This window comes from Protopterus annectens, chromosome 1.part1 (assembly GCF_019279795.1).
Source record: "Protopterus annectens isolate FY-2018-M chromosome 1.part1, PAN1.0, whole genome shotgun sequence".
Classification (NCBI taxonomy): Eukaryota; Metazoa; Chordata; order Ceratodontiformes; family Protopteridae; genus Protopterus; species Protopterus annectens.
In genome coordinates, this window is record NC_056726.1 from 805,491,456 (window position 1) to 805,505,920 (window position 14,465).

Consider the following 14,465-nt stretch of genomic DNA (forward strand, 5'->3'; position numbering starts at 1 on the left):
AATGATAATGGTGTATGTTTTGTTTTATATATTAATATAGGTGTCGATACATATAGGAATCAATACTTGTAATAATACAATTGTAAAGACATTGTAAAATGCCTAAACCACTTTTGTTCAGCTTCAAAGGTATTAGCTTGTAATAATATAAATAATAGTTATTTTATGATACTCCATATCATGTGTACCACACACTTCATTGTTTTCATATACCTTAAAGTAAATTCATATAAGAAAAACGAACATACCAAATACATAAATACAAATATATAAAATAAAAAATATATGTATGTAATGTAATATAATAAAAATGTAGTGTAATTAAATATTCTTTACTTCTATAAATATATATAAATGTATATAAATATGTAAGTACATAAAAATTTATACAAATATCTTATAAAATCTATCAAATCCGAACTGCTCTTAAAAATAATGAAAAAATATGGTACAAATTGATAAAAAATGTATATATATATATATATATATATATATATATATATATATATATATATAATCAAGAGTAATAAAAAGCAGAAATAAAATGGAATGTATTCTCATAAAATATTACTTCCTTAAGATTTATATATTTTGGGATCTTCAGATAGAATTTTCAGGGCTGGTGTAATAGAAATATGATCGTTCAAGCTCTTACCACTACAAGCATCTAACTTGAGCTGCCATATCATCTCCCTATATGCTAATTTTGTCTCCCAATCACCCCCTCTTTCAAAATGTTCCACTTCCTCAAGGACCCAAAATTTGAAGTTAGCCTCATGGCATGTAAGTGAATGTCTACAGAGAGCATTATTTTCATTTTTACGGTTAATGTCCCTCATGTGTTCGTATATTCTTTTTCTCAAGTGTCGTTCCGTTTTGCCAATATAATATGCCCAACAAAATTTGCAGTATGCTAAATATACTACCCCCTTGGTATAGCAACTGCTATATTTTCTTGCCCTCAATGTAGTTCTTAATGTAGGTATAGCAAGTACTTTTTCTCCTGCTATAAAAGGGCATTGCGGGCATCTGCCACATCTAAAAGTACCTTTTTTGTTGGAAACTGTTTCTCCTTTATTGTAATACTTCTTATTCTCTAAAATATTCTTCAAATTGTAATTTCTCCTGTAGCTATATGTTAATTCGTTCTGAAAAAACGTAGTTCTCGTGGGCATAGTTTTAAACATATCCCATGTCTCATTAATACATTTTTTGAGCCATCCAATATCCTTATAATAGGTGAGAGTCAAATACGGTAATGCCATTTTCTTGTCTACTTTTTTTACACTACTATTAACACGCATCCAGAACCTGTTTACTGAGGATGGCAGACTGGTCAGGGGGGTTAAGGAATAAACCAAGCTGCCAAATTGAGTGTCGCAATTGGGAGTGCATGAATTCCCCTTCCCTCTGGGTTAGGAGGTTTGGAATCTGAGGAAGATTCCATGGAGGCAGCGGGGACAGGCTGTGCAGCAAGGGGTACCAGTGCTGTCTGGGCCAGTCTGGAGCTATGAGAATGGGCCTTGGTTTTTCCTCCCTTACTTTGAGCAGTACCCTGGGGATGAGAGATATGGGAGGAAAGGCGTAGACAGAGAGGTTTACCCAGGGGAAGGACAGGGCATCTACTTTCCAAGCCATGCAGTGATGCTCCCAGGTGCAGAATTTGCTGAGCTGATGGTTGGTGTGGGAGGTAAAGAGGTCGCCCTCCGGGGTTCTCCATTTCTGAGTTATTAGGAAGAAGGTACTTCTGTTGAGCTGCCACTCGTATGGGTCCAAAAGCTTTCTGCTTAATTCGTCTGCCACGGAGTTGAGAGAGCCTGGTAGGTATTGTGCTAACAGGTGTAGTTGCATGGAAGAGGCTGTTTGCCAAAGGGTCATGGCCAGCCTGCACAGCTGGTAGGAGTGAGTCCCTCCCCTGCTTGTTGACGTACCACATCACAGTGGTGTTGTCTGTTTTGATCAGGAGAATCCCTGGAGAGAGAAGGGGTTTGAAAGCTATCAAGGCCTGCTGCACAGCCATCATCTCTTTTTGACTGATATGCAGGGGGATTTGCTCTGGGCTCCATTGGCCCTGTATGCACCTGCCATCCAGGTGTGCACCCCAAGCGTAGTCTGATGCATCTGTGGTGAGGGTCTGGGTGGTGGGGTGTGGGAAGAAGGGCAGTCCCTTGTTGTGGGAGCAGGCTGTTGCCCACCAAAGAAATTCCTTCCTCAGGCAAGGAACAATAGGTAGAAGAGTTTCCAGATCTTGAGTGTGTTGACACCAAAGGCTCTTTAGGTACCATTGAAGTTTCCTCATATGGAATGAGGAGTATGCAATGTACCATGAACCACAGGGCTTGCTGGATTTATCTTGCAGAAAGCTGGGGCCTGGTGGCCAGTTAAGAGAAGTAAGCTGACAGGAAAATTGGTTTCTCTGGTGTAAGGCATGCCATCTGGAATGCTCTGTCCAGACTTGCTCCCAGGAAGATTATCCTTTGGGTGGGTACCTGTTTGGATTTCTTTTTGTTGACTGTGTACCCTAGGAAGGTTAGTAGGCTCTTTACAAAGGCCAGGTCTTTGAGCAGCTTTTCCTGGCTGCCTGAATAAGGCAGTCGTCTAAGAAGGGGTAAATTTGAATATTTCTACGTCTGCAAAAGGCAATGGCTGGAGCCAGGCATTTTACGAAAACTCTGGGAGCAGTAGATAAGCCAAAGGGAAGCACAGAAAACTGAAAGTGTTGAGATCCTGTCTTGAAGCAGAGATATTTTCTGTAGGACGTCCTGACAGGAATGTGGAGGTAGGCCTCTTTTAGGTCCAGGGCGGCTATCCAAGCGTCCTTGGAGAACATGGGTAACAGCTGCTGGAGGGTGAGCATTTTGAATGTTGGGATCACCAGGAAGATGTTTAGAATGGATAGATAGAGGATGGGACGCCAGTGCCCTCTTTTCTGGACACCAGAAAAAGTCTGGAGTAGAAGCCTTGGCCTATCTGCTCTGCAGGAACGTGGTTTACTGCCCTCAAGGTGAGCAGACAATGGATTTGCTTTTGAGTCTCTGCCCACTGATTTGGTGGTAGATCTGGGAACCCTTTTGGGGTTGGAAGGGTGTGGAAGGAGTGAAAGGACAGTTTTCCTCCTAGAGGTATATGAAGGTGGGTAGAGGCGAGTCATTGCGAGTTCTTACCATAAAGGGGTGGCTTGGAACTCCCTGGTTTTGAAGTAGAGGTAGTTCACTGCTTAGATCTCTGCAATCCGTGGGGCTGCTGTCAGGGGGGGTCTATTTCCACGGGGCCTAGGCTGGGCCTGTTTACTCGGAGCAGGAAAGGACCAGTGCTTGGAGGGAAAATGCCTGCTGAACCTAGGGGGCTGGACCTCTAAGAAATCTATAACTGTCTGCATAGATTTTGCTTTTTATTTCATCTTTTTTAAGACCACTTCTGCTTTAGTGCCAAATAAGTTATTTTTGTGCAAGGGTGCAGCCAACAATTTTGATTTGACAGGGTCTGGCAGGGGTTGTTCCTTAAGCCATGCATGTCTTCTAATGACAGATCCAGTGACTGCTGCCCTGCAAGAAGCTTCAAGGGCGTCAAAACCATAGTGCAAAGTGTGTTTAGTTACTTGACTTGTAAAATGCATTAAGTCTTGTAGATCTTTAGATTCTGCCCATGTAGGAAAGGAGGACATTTTTTGTTTAAGGAGTTCCAAGGTATGTTGCTGATATTTAAGCATATGGAACTGACAATTTAGTGCCCTGATAGCAAGAGTAGCTGAGGTGCATACTTTTTTATGCCATCTGTCCAGTGCTCAGGAATCCCTGTCTGAGGGGGTGGGATTCTTAGCTAAGTTTGCTTTAATTCCTTTTGGCCCTTGGGAAATGACCTCAGGGTCAGCTGTTGGATTTTTAAAAAGATATTAGTGTGAGTCAGGGACTCTGTAGTACTTGTCTGGTTTTCTGGGAGCAAGAGGGAGGGCATCCGGAGTCTAGCTGGATTCAAGGAAAACCTCATCCACCACATCCATGACTGGGGGATGTTTAAGGGTCTGTGTTGTGGAAGTTCCAGGAACTCTGAATCTCTTTTTTAGACTGAGGGTAGTCTTGACTCTCCCATTGGAAATGCTCCCTTAAGGTATGCAGGGTTTCCACAAAGAAAAAATCCTCCGGGGGAGAGGCTGAAGGAATGGATTCCTCTGCATCAGAATCCTCATTAGTGGAGAGGGGCTGCATGTCTTCATTGTTGGGATGCATCGGATTCATCTGACTCTTGTTCAGAGAAAACTACTGGAGACAGATCTCTTCCTTTTTGAGGGAGTGGCTTGGCTTCCCCTAATCAGCATGATAAGGTCTTCTGGCATTTTAAGCATTTGAGACTGAGGCAAGGGAGCAGGTGCCTGAGAATGGGTAGTCAGTTTCTTGGGTGTGGTTTGACCCCTGGGCCTAAGGAACTCGGTTGTTTTAAAAAAAACGGTAGATGCGAAAGAAGGCATTGGTTTATATTTGGTGTTGCGAAGAACTTCCTTGGAAGCCGGTGCTTGCATAGCATCTCCGGACCCATCCAAGGTAGAGACTTCAGGATGCTTAGACGAAGAAGAGTTCTGCGGCATACCGGACTCCAAAACGGTCTCAGTAGCGGCCTGCGAATTAACTGAAGCGGGCATCAGGGGGTGAGAAAGCACCTCACTGAGTTCCGGAGGACTGACTACCAGCTTAACGGAAATGTCGTTGGAAGGTTTGGTCCTGTGCGGCCTGTCTCTGTTTTTATCTTTACACTTTTTCGAAAGATCTGTTGTCGGATGGCTTACCAAAGCCATATCGAAATTTTAGGACTGTAAACGGAAATATCAGACTACAATAACGGCCTGACAAAGAATGGTTCTGGCGTTAAAGCACAGAAGTGACCATGAGGAATGTCGTGGTCTGGGCCTAGACAGGTGACTCAGTAAGAGTGGAAGTCCCGGTGTGGTATTTACTTTCTACAGGCGAGACAATTATTAACTTTTTCTAACATCAGTTAGTGCAAGAGATAAGGATCCCTAACGGGGTACTTGGCTTTCGAAGACTTCAACTTCAATTCAGAAATGAAAGCTCGGGTAGCGGCCAACCGGCACTTGTGCGAACTGCTTCTGCTTCGGGCTCCATGGCAAGAAAGACTAAAGTAATGGCATCGGCTGCCTTCCTTTATACCACTGACGACCTGACGTCAGTCCTCAAGCGACAGCAACCGACGCAGAAATAATAAGTCTCTGGTATTCAGGCCGGTCGAGGGCTACCCTGGCAGGGATAACCCTAATGTGAAGACTGCAACAGTGAAACACAAAGAACATCCTCATCTTTGGACATCACATAATGATGAACTACAAGGATTCCACTGTATCCAGAAGAAACAGCCACATGTGCTTTGGCGAAAGAACTAAGTCTCTGTGGAGAGCTATCATCTGGAACATGATATATTGAATGTGATCACTAAAGCTGCACAAGAACTAAGACTGTAGTCTACCAACCCTTCTGGAGTTGAACACCAGGAGTAAAACTTTGTCTTTTTGACAAAGGAGGACAGTTTCAAGATTCCTTCTTAACAGCAGCATCAGGACCTACCTCAAGGCTCCCCATGGATGGCTTAATCTTTGAGTGGAGCCCTGTCTGTTAAAAGGATTAAGAGAGCCCTAACACTGGGTCACTGATAGCCACACACAGAATACAGCAGATATGTTCTTATCATACCAGCTGACCCATAAAGGAAATCATCCTTGCTGCAGCTGCAACTACCTTTGTTGTTTCTCCTTCATTCAAACAGCACTTTTTTTTCTGAAGCTCTCGTCCTGGTGAGCACGTGTTTATGTCAGTACACACTGTGATGTCATTCAGTGCACTCCAAGAGACTGCCTTATCCTCTGGACACCAAAACTGCCAGCAAACAATTCTTCAACAAGTCAATGGGGGGAATTTGACATCTAAATGCTTTGCAAGTAAAATCTTGCCCGTCTGCCTGTGCCATCAGTGAACCTAGTTCAAGAAAGGGCTCGGGCCACTGGCAGGTCTAACCAAGGGTGAGGGATAAGATGAAATGGACTTAAGACCAGCTCTCTTGTCTTGAGGAGATTGAGTATGGGAAAAACTGCTGCCTGGAGACTTCTGGTTGAGGTCAAAAGCCTTGCAAATCATCAGCTTGAAAAGGTGGACTGACAAAAAATGGATACCCTTGTACTTTTCTCCTCATAGGTAGATTCTGTCTACCATTGCTACAGGATGATGGCTCCTATTCTGTTGCATTTTCATTCCCTCAGCTTTATGATTTGTGCTATAACATGTGTGTGTGTTTGTGTAAACTGTTCTGAAATATAGGTGCATTCAAGCACAGGGCTATGGTGGGAGAAGACCAGTGACCCTCCTTCTGGGACTCAAAAAGGATAGTACTCTCAAAGTTCAACTAACATGATAATAACATATTAGTTATGTCCTTGCAAAAATATGTGGGTGAAAGCAAAAGGAGCTTCTCTACAAGGTTAAAAGAGCATGTAAGAGATATAAAAAAAATAAGCAAACAAGTCCAGTGGCAATACATTTAATGAATGTAATGGGGGGAACCCAGAGGGATTGCAAGCAACTGTGTTGGATAAGGTTTATGAAAAAGACTTTGTGATCCCGTCAGATGTTAAGAATATATTAAGAAAAAAGGAAACTATGCTGATTTTTTAAGTTTGATACCCTCTTTCCAAGAGGTTTAAATCAGGAATGTAATTGGAAGTGTCTGCTATAATGACATTCCTATTAATTATATTTAGATAATTGTATAATTGTTTTATTCATTGGTTGGGAGAAAAAGTTGATGTGCATAAAAGTGGGGGAGGTACTGTAGAAAAAGGTATACACTGTAAAGGCTAGTACAGCCCAAGTGCTAGAAATGTTTATGTTTTTTTTCAAATAAATGTGATCTTCTTTTATTCACTTGGCCTGTGTTCATGGTGTTAATAACATATTAGTTATGTCCACCACTGGGAACCCTCTTTGGTGGGCTTATTAACAGATATAATCCCAAGCAGTAAATTCACCAGGGTGGAAAAAAAAGGATTGCCAAAAGTTGAAAGGCATCACAAGGTATTATTACCCCTCAACTGTCCCTGATGTAAACTCTGATATTAGGTCTGTCCCTCTTAATACCCCTGAAAACTGGTGACTGCTGAAGAAAATGTGGTGAATTGCCCTTAATAAATAATGATAGTAATTCACAGTTATAGAAGTTTCACATCAGAAATCCTATATTAATCCACATTCTCTTATTCTGCAAATGTTTCAGGTTAATACTACAAAAATTTGAAAATGTCCCTGATTATTTGAGGAGTTGTCCCTGATTCCGTTGAGACTTTCCTCCTATTGGTTGAGAGCTATGTTGCTGTCCTTATCCCCACCCAGGGATGTGATTGTCCAGACCTACCCCAAAATGCAGGGTATATACACAGCTGTTGCTGTAGAAGAAATGGCCAGCTGTGGACCTTTCCGTCAGCCATCCTGCACATTTCTGGACATGTCCCCTACTATTAGCCTCTGTGTATGGCCCAATAACACCACTTATCTATCGACCCCTGATGCATTTGTAGTAATGTCCACAGTCATAAGTAGGTGACACCCTCCACACAACTGTATTGGCAGAATGTGGAACCCCCAACCCAGGTGTATTACCACAGCTGTCCCAGACTACACATGTAAAAACACATGAAGGGAAAACCCAAGCACACTTGGATCACCACCTGGCAAAGTCCGCCACCCCCCAACACTCCAGACCCCTACACCAACTACTGACACTGACATCTCCTGTCCTGTCTCGCATACACCTCCCAACACCCTGCAAACTTACACTACCACACCTCCACCAATCAGTCGAATGGCCTACTGTACAGTTAAAATGTCCCCCTCTCCACCTACCCGCCTACACCTCCACTATTCACATCTACTCTACAACACAAGTATGGCATATGTAAACCTAACCCGAATACCTGAGTGTAGCCTAACCAGAAATGCTAAACCGGAATTCCACTTAACCTTACACTGACCTTCTTGAACAGTCATACCTGACATGTACACCTGACTTAAGCATGTATAAAACCTACATGTAAATGAAGTAGCGCGGGGGTATGCGGCAGCAAGCGGGAGTATGCCTATGTGGGCGGCAGTACACAGATTAAGCAAAGTAGAAGCTAACAGGTTTAAGAAACTGTAACCGGAGGTTAGCAGTGCTTACCGTCGCACAAACCCGCGTGTCCTGCCCAGCACAAAATAAACTACCTCTGCAAGGCTCGAACTCAGGTCCCTGTACACTATAGTCTCAGTAGTCACCCACCATCATAGCAATACAAATGAATGAGGTATCAGCAAACTAATCCTCACCACAGGTAAATCAAAACAAAGATGTGAACTGAATCTATGTACAGTGTGAAGTCGTCTAACTTGCTACATAACATAAATATGTACTGCAGTAAGCATAGATGTGAGGTGTTATTGTAATAAAGTGTAGAAGTCCCCAAGTCCCCATACAGTGTATGTACACATGAATCAAAGATACCAGACAAATAAAACCTGTAATGAAGAATAAATTACTGCTAGAAGGCAAATATAATGCAAATTAACTATTAAGCAATGCTAACCACAGCACAGCTCAACTTCGTAAGAGTAAGCAATGTGTAGGGGAGCTAATCCAATCTGCCTGCTGGTATACCCCTATAAGCACTGCCTACCTTAGGTAAGCAGGTGTGCCCATAGCTTAGCCTCTTCAAACCCGGCCAATCACACAAAAGTGCGGGTATTTGGCCGTACATAAACCACACAGGCGGGAATACGTTCCTTAAGTGGTTGTAACGTCCTACTGCAGGCAGAATGGCTGATGTGGGTGAAGGCACTCATTTTAGAACGCAGCACTGGGGCATCCAGGAGTAAAAACTCATGGTATGGCTCCTGGTACAACACCATGAGGAGAGACCACTGCAGGGTTATAGTACCAGGGCTTGAAGTATAAAACGGAGGCCTGGGACAGTCTCTCCCATGACCTCACCAGTGCCACAGGTATCCCCCAGGCTGGTGAGCAGGTCAGGCACCACCATGCTGACCTGAAGCGGTGGAGGGGGGATGTACTGGAACAGTGGAAACAGCAGTCTTGGCAGATGGCTAATGCCCAAGTACTGAGCGAGTACTAATTCCACTAAGTAGTTAAGAATTGCCTAGCTTGTGTAAACTATGGATAGGTATGGCGACATATCACTGTATACCTCTGACATCTGCAGATGAACGGGCTGTGAACCAGCAAGCCCATGATGCTAGGTTGCAAAGGCTGCGTCGTGAGACAGGTTAGTATTTCTCTGCATGTACTATCATAACAAATAAATATAAGAGCCTTAGAAAGTGTCGTACCAGTAGGAATAAAGGTATAACCCCTGGAGTGCTTCTGTGTACTCTTCTGTCATATGTAGTTGAACTGTTGCATACAATAAACAGTACTGTTGTATTAAGCAGTGTTACCCATGCTGTGGTTTGCAGATAAAATGTGTATGAAGGTCTGTATAACAATGTTGGAAGTGCCAAGAGGTCAGTCATATTGTACAAGTGAGGGAGGCTTAGATAGAAGACAGCAGAATGCTTCACATCAATTCCCTGATGGCACAGTGTACTGTGATGTTAACTATAATTTTGTCACACACAGCAAATATACATATATATATATATATATATATATATATATATATATATACATACAGATAGAACTGTGTATAGCATTACTACATGGGAACAAAATCCTGAACCACTCACTACAACATAACAGACCATATGCACTGTTAATGGGGGTGGGGGCTCAAATGAGGGATACCAGGTAATTAATGTTACGTTACCCCCCCACAGCCCTAACGGATATGCTGTGGAATCCAATACCCAGCACATGCAGTTTTTGGCTACAGGACCCTCTATGACACAGCCACAATGCTTTCACAGTAAGCCAATTCACCTGTAAATGTCAGGGCAATATCTGTAACATAACATGCAGAAAAGTCATTCTAATGTAGGGAATGTACAGTGTGGAAGGGGTACACATCACAATGGTTCAGATATGCACACAATCTATACATTGACAAATATGTTCAGGTATATACAAATATATATATATATATATATATATATTGGGATTTATATATATATATATATATATATATATATATATATATATATATATATATATATATATATTGGGATATATATATATATATTGGGATATATATATATATATTGGGATATATATATTGGGATATATATATATATATATATATATATATATATATATATATATATATATATATATATATATATATATATATATATATATATATATATATATATATATATATATATATATATATATATATATATATATATATATATATATATATATATATATATATATTGGGATATATATATATATATATATATATATATATATATATATATATATATATATATATATATATATATATATATATACATATATACACCGACAAAAGATATTAGTAGCCATACATATGTAGGTGTAGTGTAGAAGTACTGGTTGCAAAGTATATCCCTCAGCTACAAGCCCTGTAACTGGTACCTGTGAAATGTGTAGTGTGACAACCATTCCCACAAATGAGAATACCTACATTAAACATATAACCACTCACAATTCAAAGGACATGACATGAGAGACAGGTATGCATACACAGAAAACCTTTATTTGTGTACTATACAATAATATATGCCATTACTTACAGCACATGAAGTCTGTCTTATGTAATCAGTGATGAATGCAAGGCCCACACAAAACAGTAAATGCAAGCAATATGGATATATAACATATTATGCTGTCCAGGCCAAGGTCTTCAATTAGTACAACAGTAGACAAAGGATTTGCCTTCAAGATGGGTGTATTTCAGCAGCCTCCAATTACAACCTGTAGTCAGTAATAGTTGTGGTAATGTCACTGCATCGGTCACATGTATGGACCCTGACCAACACATTTTGTGGGAGTCCACAATATGACTAGGATGGTAGCGGGAATGCTAGCAGTAAATAATGACAAGCCATTACCCAACAACCCCTAACTGTATCACAGCAGGACAAAGCCTGCCATATATGTGGAGGCCAGAGGCAGGCACACAGGGTCATACTTGCAATATTGCTGTTACACATCCTGGAAATTGCTGGTGTTACAGGATTTGTTGCAACATACCCTTATACAGGAATACAACATCAGAAATGCAAATGGATGTAGCTATGTACTGACAGCACGCAACAGGCTGCCAGTGATATATGTAGGGCAAGACCTGTGTAGTGCACAGAGCAAACAAACCAGACAATCCACTGGCCATCATGTGGATAGGCCCACATTTGAGAGCTATGCAGACAGACTGCATTCCATCCTAAACAACTATGTACAACTGTACACACAAACACTGCAAGACCAGCAATATACAATGCACATAAGAACACTACTCACTCTGTCTGTAGGTATGGAACCTCATACGAATGTGTTTGGCCTCTGTCTGCAACTCCTGCTGTAAAAGGTATTGCAACCTGCAGTCTGCAACACTGCTGCCCACATACAGGAAGGATGTCCTCCATACTGGAAAGGTTAAGGGACAACGCCCACAAGTCAGTATTTTATAGTACTGGGTTGCCATGACAGTGGTTATCTGAAGTACTACACAGCAGGCTGCATGCAATTAGCAGCTGTTGCACACTGATTGGTGCAGACCCCATCACCTGATCATGTGGCATTACTTACAAAAGCCATGCTGCAATCCATTCAAACCAGCTCAATCACTCTAGTGGAGAGAGAGAGAGACACACACACACACACACACACACACACACACACACACACACACACACACACACAGAAAATAAAGTAAACCTTAAACAATAACAGGCAGTCACAGCTGTCAGGAAAAAAAAAGACAGGTATGTAAAATATGTATGTAATTGAAAGTAGTATGTGGTATAGAATAATAAGAAATATGATGTGGAATGTTTATATGTGCCATCTGTAGTTGTCCCTGTAATGAAGTTCTGCTGAAAAACTGCTCTGGACAGTACTGTCTGTCCCTGTAGGCAGTGGGACATATCCACCAACTGTTTCAGATCCGCAAGGAATGACAAAGATATAAGCCATAATATGTGTGTTTGGTATGTTAGTGTGGGCATTAGCTGGCGGTGTAAGTACTGCCGTCATGATAGACACATGGGTGTCAGAGCACACCACATGCCGGATAGTCATGTTAATGTCTAATGCAGCATGCACAAATGCCATAGGTGTATAACAGGCTTACCAGCAATCTCTCACCATATATACCACCCTAATGTTAATCTGGCTGTTTTGCAGTAAGGCAGAACAGTGCAGCTGTGAATGAAAGAAAGTTACAGAATGTGGACCAGATGCCTGTATGCACCCCACATATAGATAAATATCTGTGTGATATATAATTAGACAGGTATGTCTACAGATATACAGACAGTCATATAGATATAGGTATATAAACACCCACAAGATATATGTACACATATATGTGTGTGTGTATATCTATATATATTAGTGGCACTGACAATGGCATGCAGGTGAAATAGTCTGTAACAGGCTAGCAGAGATAGTGTCCCCACAGAGATAACTACAAACACATAGCACAAAGCATGGCACAAACGCATAGAACAAAGCTTGGTACAAAACAACATATGTCCCAATGGTAGGTAAGCAGCCGACATACCATTTGCATTCTGTGAACGGTTTGTTGTAGGTGATATGGTGGGGGGAGACAACGATGTGTATTAAGAACTATGGTAACCCTGCTGTACGAGTTGCACTGACCTGTTTCCATCTTTATGTCTTCCAGGGAGGATGCACCACATCAGTCTGCCAGCCTATAGTCCTGCCAAAGACAGAGGTCATAGTTTCACATTTGGTACAGCACTATCAGCAGCTGTTTGGACGGACAGCCCATGATCAGCAGGAGAGGACCGCCCTGTGGAACGAACTAGTCCACATGGTCAATGATGTCGGACTGCATAACCGCAGCTATGAGCAGGTCCGGCATCATTGCCACGACCTGCTTCACCATGTATGTTGGCGTGCAGCTGCTGTATGGGGAGACCACCTCACAACAGGGGGGGGCAAGTTGTCCATCTACCCCTCACCCGTGTGGAGGAGCTACTCAGGATCCTTGTGGCACCTGCCCACTTGCAGCACCAAAAACTGGCAGGGTACATTGTGGAGGTGGGTGCCACCAACTCACTGGCTGAGGAGCATGCAGGTAAGGCCCCAGGGCACATCAGTACACCACTCGTGTGTATGCATCTGCATCTGTACAGGTACATCATGCAAATCTGAGATGCCATATACATAGTCTGTTGTGTAGTAGTAGTAATAAACAGACGTGCATAAGCTGTAGTATTGTGGACCCCTACTGTAGATGTAACGTAATGCTGCATTCACCCTTTACGAATGCCACAGCTGTGGCCACTGATAACATTCTCACACTCTTAAATAGGTCCCTCCAGGATACCACCACAGCAGCAGCCTGTAGCCCGTGGGTATGGTTCATGTTCATACGTGAAGAGACACTGTGCATGTAATGGCTATGGGATATTCCATGCACACATCTAACACACCTACCCATACTGCATGCTGTACATGTTTTGTTGTTGTGAAATGCACTGTGTCACAGTAGTGACCATGCTGGGGTATTGGAAGGGTACAAGAGACACATGCAAGATAACTAACATCCTGTCATTGTGCAATGTGTCCACAGGGATGGGAAGTATGGCAGGACACACGGCCTACAGTAGGGCTGTGTGAAACAACACCCTCATGGCTGTAACTGCACACAATCCAGTTATGCAACTGTGGCAGATGTAACCCTGACCCCACAACAATAGTGATAGCAGTGTGTGCACTCCAAGGGATGTGCACATGAACAGACCTTGCAACCATGCAGAGTTCTGGAACATGTGTGGGGCACCCCCCCAGCCATGGTAAGGTCTGGTGGGTGTCAGTGTAATAGTCCTGTACTGGTCATACATGAAGTGCTGATGTTGTGATATGTAAAGCAGACATCAGGCATTCACAATTTATATCCGTTCACATATCGTCCCAGGTATGAGGTGCTGTAACATAGGGGCTGGGAGCATTGGAGATGACATAACAGACACAGTACTACATAAGCAGCAATGGTTTGTACACCTGTGTGGTATGGTGCACAGTACAAGGCAGGGTGCAGAACAGGTCAAAAGTAACACTTTGTGCATGTGTGCAGTGTTAACAAGGGAAAGGGCCATCACCTACCAACACAGCCCATGCATCACATGCATGTATACTGCCGCTGTCATGAGGTCACTATAATTGCACTGCATGCTGTTGAGCACCAGATGTAATGCATGCTGGCAGAAGGGTAATGGGAGGGCTATGTGTACAAAAGATGTGCA

General features: G+C 42.4%; 1 protein-coding gene across 1 annotated transcript in view; it reads right to left on the reverse strand.

The window, feature by feature from the left end:
• Nucleotides 1-14,465, reverse strand: part of LIG1 (DNA ligase 1) — a gene marked incomplete in the record, with an annotated part of 1,422,011 nt that overhangs the window by 270,194 nt on the left and 1,137,352 nt on the right.